The following is an 11,430-nucleotide window of genomic DNA, read 5'->3' as shown; positions in this document are numbered from 1 at the left end:
AAGTGGTTTCTGGACATATCCTATTAGTCTTATTTTCTAATTTTCTTAATGCATTTGCCTTGTTTGATCTGTTTGATCTATTTTCCTGATTTTTATTATATTTTTTCATCTTGTCATGATTAAAATTATAAGGAAATAAAAAACGATCCTTATCAACGTTGATTGACATTGCAATAAAATACTATCACATTATTTTGGAAGTTAAAATTTTGGAGTGAGTAGGTTTTAGTGAGCCTTTGTGCTGGAAATCATCCACCTAATCTAGCAACACTGACATCAGTTTTAATGTTGAACGAGTGTAACGTACAATGTAAGAGGCTAAACATTTAATATTTTAAAGCGAGGCATAATTTCAAGAAATGTGTTTAACCAATCGAGAAAAACAGTAATGGTTACCAAGTAAATTGACTTGCCTAATTAATTATCTCTTTATTTCTCAGTTTTCTCTTTTTGACAAGATCTCCCAAGTGTCTACCTTTGTATAATGATATGTCCATGAATGGTCTGTGCTTAAAATTTAAAGGGACAGTTAATCTAAAATTGAAAGCAGTGAAATTCTGTTATAAAATGTTTTGACAATCACAGTATCAAACAGTCATTTCCTGGCTATTACGCATCGCAGACATAGGCTAGTAGTCTAAGAAGCTGCCACGGTCCAAGGCAGAAGGCAACACAAAGAATAGCTAAAATTATGGTTGAGAACTTGAGACAAATGGAATTCTGTCACAATTATTATCAATACGCTTGTCCTTTACACTCTTATCTTACATCATAATTGTATTATACATTTGTGTTTTTTTCCACTAGGTAGTGGCAAATAGATTTATTCCATCAGTCTTTTTTATGCTTGTGTTCTACATAATGGTAGTTCAGTTGTGAGGTACGAGCGTGACTCTAAAACAGGTAGTAGTATTGGCTACTTTTTACTTAAGTACATTTTAGAGCCCATACTTTATACTTCTACTTGAGTAAACAAGTTTAGTCAGTAAGTACTTCAACTTTTACTTGAGTACTTTTAAACATGAGTATCTGTACTTCTACTTAAGTAAAGGATGTGTGTACTTTTGCCATCTCTGCGTCTAAACACTACAATATTACAATATACAATACCAGTGGTATTCATTCACATTAGTTGATGCGTTTACATCAACTAACAAGCAACACATTTGAACAGAATTTAATAATAATCGCAGAGGCAGGCTGACCCAGAATCAGAGCTCTGTACCAGACCTAAAGTCGCTTAATAGTGAAATGAGACCCTTTTACTCCTCAGAGCTTTCTGAATTCAGGCCTTCAGTGAGATGGGATAGAAAGTTCTGTGAAAGTGCTATTCTGACTGTCTGCCTGTAGCTCAGACCTTCAGGGTTCAAATGATCATNATTGTAAAAAGCGCTATATAAATAAAGTTGAGTATAGTGACCCCATCACTATCCTGGGGCATTAGGACCCATACAGACCACAGGGTGAGCACCCCCTGCTGGTCTCACTAACACCTCTTCAAGCAGCAACCTAGTCCCAATGTCAAAGGAATAGTTCACCTTCAAAATGAAAATTCTGTCATCATGTACTCACACTGTTGTCATTTTAAACCTGTGTGATTGTCATTCTTCTGCAAAACACAAAAGAAGATATTTAGAAAAATGTTGGTAACCAAAAATCTTTGGTCCCCATTGACTTTTATGGACACAAAAGCAATGCCAGTCAATGGGGACCAACGGTTTTCTGTTACCAACATGTTTCAAAATATCTTATTTTGTGTTCTGCAGAAGAAAGAAAGTCATACAGCTTTGAAATGACAAGAGGACATGTAAATAATTACAGAATTTTCATTTTAAATGTGAACTATTCCTTTAAGTGGATCAACACCATTGCTAGTGGGAGATAGGGAACACGATTCAACATACCTATAGTTTTACATGAATTAATTTTATACATCGTTCACCTTAATGGCAAAAATTATAATAATGTCAATTACAAGGACAGTTAACGGAGAGTACGAAATATCTCTATGTAAATAAACTGCCCTAAAATACCTAAAAATGGCAAAAGTAAGCCCATTAAAACAGGACAATGCTGATCTAATTATAATACCAAACATTACATTTGTCACTACATACAAGATAGATGTATAATTTGGGAGAATTAAGGTTACTGCAAATTGTTTTTAAACAATGTGAATTATAACACGGTTTCGTTATTATACATCTATGGGCTGTGCATGTGAAAATAATTTGAATTTCTTTGTTACATTATTGGTGTAAGACTCATGAGTTGGTGAGATTCCAAGTTAGTCATATATAATTAGCCATTCTTAATAGTCATGACAACAAGTGCTGTGCATCATATCACTGAGAAACAATTAACTTTAATACAGCATTTAGTCAACCCAAAGGACCCATGAGGTCAACACTCATTAAACTTAAAACAAAATGTCTTACTTTCCTGGGCTACTGTATGAGTAGTTTTATTGAGATAACATTTTGTTAAGCCGATATATTAGGTTAAAGACGTACTATGGATGCATGTATAAATGTCATGCAGAAATGTATTAGATTCAATACCATTGAAGTCAAATTGCTCCCAGAAACGAGCGAAAATGAACAAAGAGTGAGAGAAAATATGAGAGATGAGAGACAAGAGACAGAGAGCACGTACTGTAAGAGCTTAGTGAAGCCCCAAGGGCAACAGCAGTAAAAATAGCCCTGACAGGTTCCTGCTTCACTGGTTTGTCAGGGGTTCTGCAAGGCCCTCCCTCCCATGCATTCCCCCCAGACACTGGACATGGATGGAGGAGGAGGAGGATTGGGTTTTATGGTTGGAGTGAAGCTTATCCCCAGTAGACCAGTTCGTAGTTTGGTGAGGTTCAGCAGAACTTCTTTCAATCATCTTTACATCTTTTTCACCAAAGGATGGTGATTAAAATGTCTTTATCAAAATGGTTATGGGATAAAAGGGTGATTTTAAAAAATGCTTCTTAAAACTAAATAGGTCATTTAAATTGCTGCTGTGCTTTTAAAAGACACCTACTGTATGTAAATGCTCTGTATGCATGTCAAATGAGATAAAAAGCTTTGCTGCATTTACTTGCAAGCAGCAGGTTTGCTGTCAAGTTTAATATACTGTTGTTTTTAGTGAACTGTCCTTCAGCTGTAACTTTGCATTGCATCATGAAAGGTTTACAAAATATTCCATGGTGAAATGTGTTGTGCAAACTGCAAAGGTCGGACTGAAACGATCAGAGACCCTGATAAAAATGAATTTTTGCTGTTAGATTCTAACGTTTCCATCTTTTACTATTATCATGAGTTGAAATAAGAGACTGAAAATAGCAAGTTTGTGATCACTGAGCAAGCTTGTTAATGTAAAAGTGTGGGCAGTCATGTGTGTATGTGTTGAAAATATTTAGCAGAATGTTTTCAGATCTTGGTTTAAATAAATAGTCATTTTAATTTAATTAGGGGACGTTCTAAAAATGATCCCATAATGTTTCACTGCTTTCTTGAAACAGTACACGGAGAATAGACGATGCCACAGCTGGTTGAGTGAAGGTGAATCAATTTAATAACAAAAACAGGAATCATACAAAAAGGGTAATCCACAAAAATATAATCCAGAAGGAAAAGGTGCAAAAATCAAGAACATCCAAAAGGTATACAATCCACAGAACTAACTACAACACGATTTAAACATCCACGAGAACAAGGAAACACGGGTCAAAAACATCTACGGGAAACAGGTTTGGAAATAGCGATACGAAACTTACAACTAGACTTGACAATGAACAAAGACAAATGGAAAACATATATAGGGTCCAGGTGATGAGTGTCAGGTGCCAGTGAAATCAAGGTGATGAATGGGTGCAAAGGATTATGGGGGGTGTAGTCCATAGGTTGTTACAGTACCTCCCCCTCACGCCTTAATGAACCAACAGGGAAGGGGGGTGGGGGCTCAGGTGGTGGACGAGGTTTAGCCAAAGGGAAGGTGGTATGGCTAAATCCATAGGGCTGTGGAGGTGACGATTGAGGGAGGAGGCAGGGAAGAGTCCAGTGCAGGATGACCCAGAGACCAACCAGGAGGAGGCCCTAGGGTGGAGTCGCGGGAGGGAGGAGCCATGGTGGAGGGCAGAGAGCTGACGCAGACGGAGATCAAGGGTGACACCAAGGTTCTGGAGTAATGAGGTGTCGCCAATGGCTCAGGCGACCGAGGCGAAGGCAGGGATCCGGAAGACCGCAGCGAAGCCACAGTGACCGAGGATGAAGGTGGAGCTGGAGGGAAGGAGGAGCCTGACTGAGCCGAAGGGGTGGAGAGACGAGGCGTAGCTAGAGGATAGGAGCCCTGAGGCGAAGGATGGTCGACGACCGACCAAGGCGGAGCCAGAGGGACGAGGGAGCCTGGTAAAGCCAGTGGGATGATGGGCCACGGTGAAGATGAGGGAGGTAGGAGCCGAGGTGAAGCCGCTGGGTCGGAGGACCGAGGAGTAGTCTGGGTCTTGGAGGCTGAGGGTGGAGACATGGGATACTCCATATCAGGGGTAGTTGGCAGCTGGAGATCCAAAGGCTCATCCGACCCAACGGCGCTGGCATGCTGAGGGTGAGCTGAGGGATTTTCAGGTGCCAACAGGCCCAGGGCTTGCACACTGGCTGACGACAGCTGAGGAGGCAGAGGGAGGGAGGGTGGGAGCTTGAGGACTGGCGAAGGAGAGTTGGCTGCTGAGGGAGGGATGGACGGGGCGAGCAGGGACGTGGAAGTGCTGGGCAGGACCAGCGGGGGCATGGAAAGGCTGGACGGGACCAGCGGGGCCATGGAAAGGCTGGACGGGACCAGCGGGGCCATGGAAAGGCTGGACGGGACCAGCGGGGGCATGGAAAGGCTGGACGGGACCAGCGGGGGCATGGAAAGGCTGGGCGGGACCAGCGAGGAAGGGAGCAACCAAAAGTCTATATCGTTTGACCAGTCCAAGAGTCCAGAGGCAGTTTGCAGCTCACCCTCAGCGGCGGGAGTATGGGCGGGGCTTCCCTCAAAGTCCACCAGGACTCCCACGGTGGCAGACGAGGTTGCCGGCTCACGCACCTGGTCAGACATGTCTCTGGGCTCAGGCTCCAGGCTCAGTCGCTGGGTTGCGTGCTGGCGTGGGTGTCGCGGTGGGCTCAGGCGAGCGCTCCGAGCTCAGGGGTGGTAGCTGGCTGGTCTCTGGTTCGGGGCGGGATTCGGGGGTTTCGGAGCACTGGACTGCGGTGAGCCGAAACAACCCCGCCATTCACTGCCGGAACTGGATGACTACTGTACTCGCACTCACCACTTTCCCCAACGCAGAATTCACACCCCACTGCCTGGAGGACTCGGTTAATAAAGTCCTCCAGGGGGTATTCATCTGCATCGGGAAGCATAATGAGAGCGAGTAGCTCATCATCCAGTCCAGACAGAAACAAATGGTTACATTCGGGGTCGCTCCAACTCACCAGCCTGCACGCCTCAAAGAAATCCTCCGCATACCTCTCCAGATCCATGCCATCTTGGTAGAGCTGCATAAGCTGAGTCTCTGGAGAGGTGATGTCGTAGCCCAGGTCCGAAAGGGGCTCTAGGGCGGTGAAGGGGTACGGTGATGTAGATGGTGAAGGAGTGGTCATCGCGGTGTTTGGGTCAAGTCTTCTGTAACAGTACACGGAGAATAGACGATGCCACAGATGGTTGAGTGAAGGTGAATCAATTTAATAACAAAAACGGGAATCAGGAACAAAAAGGGTAATGCACAAAAATATAATCCAGAGGGAAAAGGTGCAAAAATCAAGAACATCCAAAAGGTATACAATCCACAGAACTAACTACAACACGATTTAAACATCCACAGAACAAGGAAACACGGGTCGAGAGCAAGGAAACACAGGTCAAAAACATCTATGGGAAACAGGTTTGGAAATAGCGATAAGAAACTTACAACTAGACTTGACAATGAACAAAGACAAATGGAAAACATACAGTATATGGTGATGAGTGTCAGGTGCCGGTGAAATCAAGGTGATGAACGGGTGCAAAGGATTATGGGGGGTGTAGTCCATAGGTTGTTACATTTCTAGTGTGGTAAAAAAAATTAAAAACACTTTTTAACAATTTTCGAACTATTGTCAAAACTATTTTATTCTAATACCATTATTCTATTTTTTATTGTTAAAACCTACATATATATATACTCCATGACATCTCGCTACTGTATATATTATTAGTTAAAACAGCACTATAGAACTGTTTCTCACAGGTTCCCCCATGTGGTTGATAAGTGCAATTGTCTGTTACCAGTGTCGTAAATAATGTTGCTGCATAAGTTTCCATGTGGGCAAGAGAATAAAATAAATACTGAAAAATGTAAATACTAGATAAAATAATAAATAAAATCATTAAATTATTGGACAATAGTATTTTAATTTAAACTGTTAAATTTCAATTTTGCTACTGTATACTATAGAATAAGAGCAGTTTCTTCATTCTTAAATATTCAAAAGAAAAACATTGTATGGCACAAACATGACAAATAACGAAATTTCTTAAAAGAATGTTCATGTCGGGGGTCTTTTAGCTGCACAAAACTCTATAAATCATATTTTCCTCAAATGATGTGCCACACTTGATACCTCCATTTATAAAATACATCACTCGTACAAACTCAAGAGGAAGAGGACATTGTGTTCCATGCCCTCGTCAAATGAAATGAACTGCAATGGGGCATTTGCACAGCTGGTTCCTCCCCCCGACTTTGACATAGTATTCTCCTGGAGAATGACTCCATAAAGTATTAATGAAGTGTGTCAAGCATGCCTGGGGAGGGAGGTGGGTCTGTGGCTTCCATACAGTGCATGCTGAGAGAAAACACATTCAAGACATTCTGCATTACACCCTTATCATTACCCTTTGTGCCTCCACTTTACCTGACTGGAACAACAAACCTGCAAATATCAGGACCAGGCACCATTTCTCCTATTTTCCTTCTCTTCAGTCTCCACACCTGCCCCCATGGTGTTGACTCACCCTGAGAGGCAGGCCCATGTGAACTCTTTAAACAGTAATGAGCTAATAACAGAGGATGAATAGAATTGCTGCAGGCAGAGAAAGCGCCACATGGTATGGTGAGACAAAACTGGCAACGGTGCAAATAGCACAGGAAGAGGTCAAGAAACTAGAAGACTCTCTATTTCTCTATCTGTCTGTCGTTCTCTCTCTCTCTCTCTCTCTCTCTCTCTCTCTCTCTCTCTCTCTCTCTCTCTCTCTCTCTCTCTCTCTCTCTCTCTCTCTCGTCTTCTGCCTCTCCTCCTCCGTCTCTCTTCTCTCTCTTAGTGGTCCAGGTCATCGGTTGGGTAGGTCAAGTAGGTCACATGGTTAGGCCACAGAGAACATGTATTCAGATTGAAGCACTTTCTACTTCTTACATTTTCAAACCAGGCTCGTTACTTTAGTTTTAATCTGTATTTGATGCACAATCAATATTATTTCTTGTCATTGCGTGACTTTTTCAACCTAATGATAGGTCTGCCTAAAAGCCGAAGCGCTGTGTGAGGTGGCCACTAGCCAATCAAATGTAAGAAGGCGGGAGTTACTGTTTACAGAGCAAAGCGGTGACCAATCAAATCAAAGAAGCAGAGTAACTGTTCTCAGATCTCGAGCGTGATATTCTGCATCATGTGGTGACTCGATGAATGGTAGGGTTTTTTAGCGCGAAAGGACCAGATTTTAAATATGTAATTTAGCTATTTAGCTATTCACATGTTCTACAAACATATACTTCACGAAAGATGTACTGTAGTTCTTTCAGAAGTTAAGGCAGCTCGTTAAGGTAAGCGCATTATTGTTGCTGTTGTTCATTAGTATGTATGAATTGCATGTTTTTTGCTATCGTGGTGTGTGCGTTAAGTTCATGAACGAGTGAAAAATACCTGCTCATTGCGTTGCTTTTGATGAACTAATTATAGTGGGCACTTTTGCCAAAAAAATGCGCTAATTTCCTGATTGCCATTTGAAGTGGTTTCTGGACATATCCTATTAGTCTTATTTTCTAATTTTCTTAATGCATTTGCCTTGTTTGATTGATCTATTTTCCTGATTTTTATTATATTTTTTCATCTTGTCATGATTAAAATTATAAGGAAATAAAAAACGATCCTTATCAACGTTGATTGACATTGCAATAAAATACTATCACATTATTTTGGAAGTTAAAATTTTGGGCTGGTTTTTGTTGGAGTGAGTAGGTTTTAGTGAGCTTTGGGCTGGAAATCATCCACCTAATCTAGCAACACTGACATCAGTTTTAATGTTGAACAGTGTAACGTACAATGTAAGAGGCTAAACATTTAATATTTTAAAGCGAGGCATAATTTCAAGAAATGTGTTTAACCAATCGAGAAAAACAGTAATGGTTACCAAGTAAATTGACTTGCCTAATTAATTATCTCTTTATTTCTCAGTTTTCTCTTTTTGACAAGATCTCCCAAGTGTCTACAACCTTTGTATAATGATATGTCCATGAATGGTCTGTGCTTAAAATTTAAAGGGACAGTTAATCTAAAATTGAAAGCAGTGAAATTCTGTTATAAAATGTTTTGACAATCACAGTAACAAACAGTCATTTCCTGGCTATTACGCATCGCAGACATAGGCTAGTAGTCTAAGAAGCTGCCACGGACCAAGGCAGAAGGCAACACAAAGAATAGCTAAAATTATGGTTGAGAACTTGAGACAAATGGAATTCTGTCACAATTATTATCAATACGCTTGTCCTTTACACTCTTATCTTACATCATAATTGTATTATACATTTGTGTTTTTTTCCACTAGGTAGTGGCAAATAGATTTATTCCATCAGTCTTTTTTATGCTTGTGTTCTACATAATGGTAGTTCAGTTGTGAGGTACGAGCGTGACTCTAAAACAGGTAGTAGTATTGGCTACTTTTTACTTAAGTACATTTTAGAGCCCATACTTTATACTTCTACTTGAGTAAACAAGTTTAGTCAGTAAGTACTTCAACTTTTACTTGAGTACTTTTAAACATGAGTATCTGTACTTCTACTTAAGTAAAGGATGTGTGTACTTTTGCCATCTCTGCGTCTAAACACTACAATATTACAATATACAATACCAGTGGTATTCATTCACATTAGTTGATGCGTTTACATCAACTAACAAGCAACACATTTGAACAGAATTTAATAATAATCGCAGAGGCAGGCTGACCCAGAATCAGAGCTCTGTACCAGACCTAAAGTCGCTTAATAGTGAAATGAGACCCTTTTACTCCTCAGAGCTTTCTGAATTCAGGCCTTCAGTGAGATGGGATAGAAAGTTCTGTGAAAGTGCTATTCTGACTGTCTGCCTGTAGCTCAGACCTTCAGGGTTCAAATGATCATTTAACGCCTGCCCTCTATTTTGACAGATGCGGTTTCCATCTCATTATTTCTTTTCTTGTGGTATTGCCATGTGAACTTTGGGTGTCAACCAATTAATATTGTAATTAAAATATCTATGATGTGAGGTTTTTCTTGTCCTTCGTGACAATATATGTTTGTCAAAATATTGTCCATTTTCAGATCAGGTTTTCCAAATGAAACAAGTCCATCCATTGTCGTCTAAACACTGCAATTATTACACCAGTGGTATTCATTCACATTAGTTGATGGGTTTACATCAACTAACAAGCAACACATTTGAACAGAATTTAATAATCTTTGTTGATGTTAGTTAGACCTACTGTTAGTTCATTGTTCATTAATTAATGTTAATAGATACATTTAATTCTAACTAAGATTTTATAAATGCTGTGTAAGTATTGTTTATTGCTGGCTCGTGTCAACAATGTGTTAACAAATGCAACCTTATTGTAAAGTGCTACTCATCTTTTTCTTAGTTTACACTGAGAGTTCTTTGATTTTGTCAACAATGATACATGGACCTCGAAGCGGCCATAAAAAAAAACTTCACAGCTAACCACCAATACAAATTACACTCAGATTCTTAGAACCCAATCAGATGCCAAATGACACCATCTCATATGACCTACTGTCAAATTAAAGGTTGAAGTAAAAAAAGAAAAGAAGCTCACATTCCCCACAGTTCACAGACTGATGACACATTTGACAGCAGATATTTAAATGACCCGAGACTCTTTATCTGGCTCAGATCCTATTTCTTTTCATTTATGAAACAGGTGGTGGATTTTAAATGACATTAATCCTCCATGATATTCCTGTCAGTGGGCTCTTTAAGGTCTGAAATCTGACACTGACGCTCTCTTGATGTTTCTAACACATAAGCTCCAGGGAGCTGTTGATGTGAAAGCAAAAATGTCATAAAGGAAAGATATAACAGAACAGGCTTTATTTCACATCTAAGATCGAATTCAGTTGTACTATACTGTCCATGTGTGTGCTGTACCATCCTCAAGATCCCTTTTTAAGTGCTTCAAGTGGAACAGCAGGGCAGAGGCAGGCTGACCCAGAATCAGAGCTGTGTACCAAACCTAAAGTCGCCTAATAGTGAAATGAGACCCTTTTACTCCTCAGAGCATTCTGGATTCAGGCCTTCAGTGAGATGGGATAGAAAGTTCTGTGAAAGTGCTATTCTGACTGTCTGCCTGTAGCTCAGACCTTCAGGGTTCAAATGATCATTTAACGCCTGCCCTCTATTTTGACAGATGCGGATTCCATCTCATTATTTCTTTTCTTGTGGTATTGCCATATGAACTTTGGGTGTCAACCAATTAATATTGTAATTAAAATATCTATGATGTGAGGATTTTCTTGTCCTTCGTGACAATATATGTTTGTCAATATTGTCCATTTGCGGTTTTGAATTGCTCAGTAACCTCTAATTAATTTCTGGCTATTGACAGGATAAAATTAATTCAACCGTGATTAAATTCTTTGAGCTGTCAAACTTCAAAGACTTTCAAAACGTCCTGTAAGCGATGTTTTATCAATCAAAGGAAAACTTTCTCAAACATGTGTCGTTGGAAAATAAAGTTCTGTCATGTTCCACATCTGAAAAGCGCTCTAGACCTTTTAAATCTCTAAAATAAAAATATTATTTCCTTTTATCTTCTTTCATATTCTTCCTGCGCTTGTTTTGGTGTATGGCGTGTACCAAAAGCAAATAAATCCATACTGAGATCAAAGCATGTCAAAATCAAATATATAATAGGAGATTTCATCATCCTAATTTGTTTACACATGCATTTTCTCTTTGAATCCGTTTTCCTCTCATTTAGTCAACATCAATATGCCAGTGCATCTGAGCAACATGAACCCACCCAGACGGAGCTGCCCCCTACAATAAAACCATTTCTGTCATGTAAATAAATGAATCAAGAATAACTAAACGGGCAAAATAAACAGGCTTTTAATTCAGTGCCAAAATGCAAAAGTCAAGAGACATGAATTGAAGTTAA

Source organism: Triplophysa rosa, linkage group LG1, assembly GCF_024868665.1.
Source record: "Triplophysa rosa linkage group LG1, Trosa_1v2, whole genome shotgun sequence".
Classification (NCBI taxonomy): domain Eukaryota; kingdom Metazoa; phylum Chordata; class Actinopteri; order Cypriniformes; family Nemacheilidae; genus Triplophysa; species Triplophysa rosa.
Note: the sequence above shows the minus strand (reverse complement) of the source record.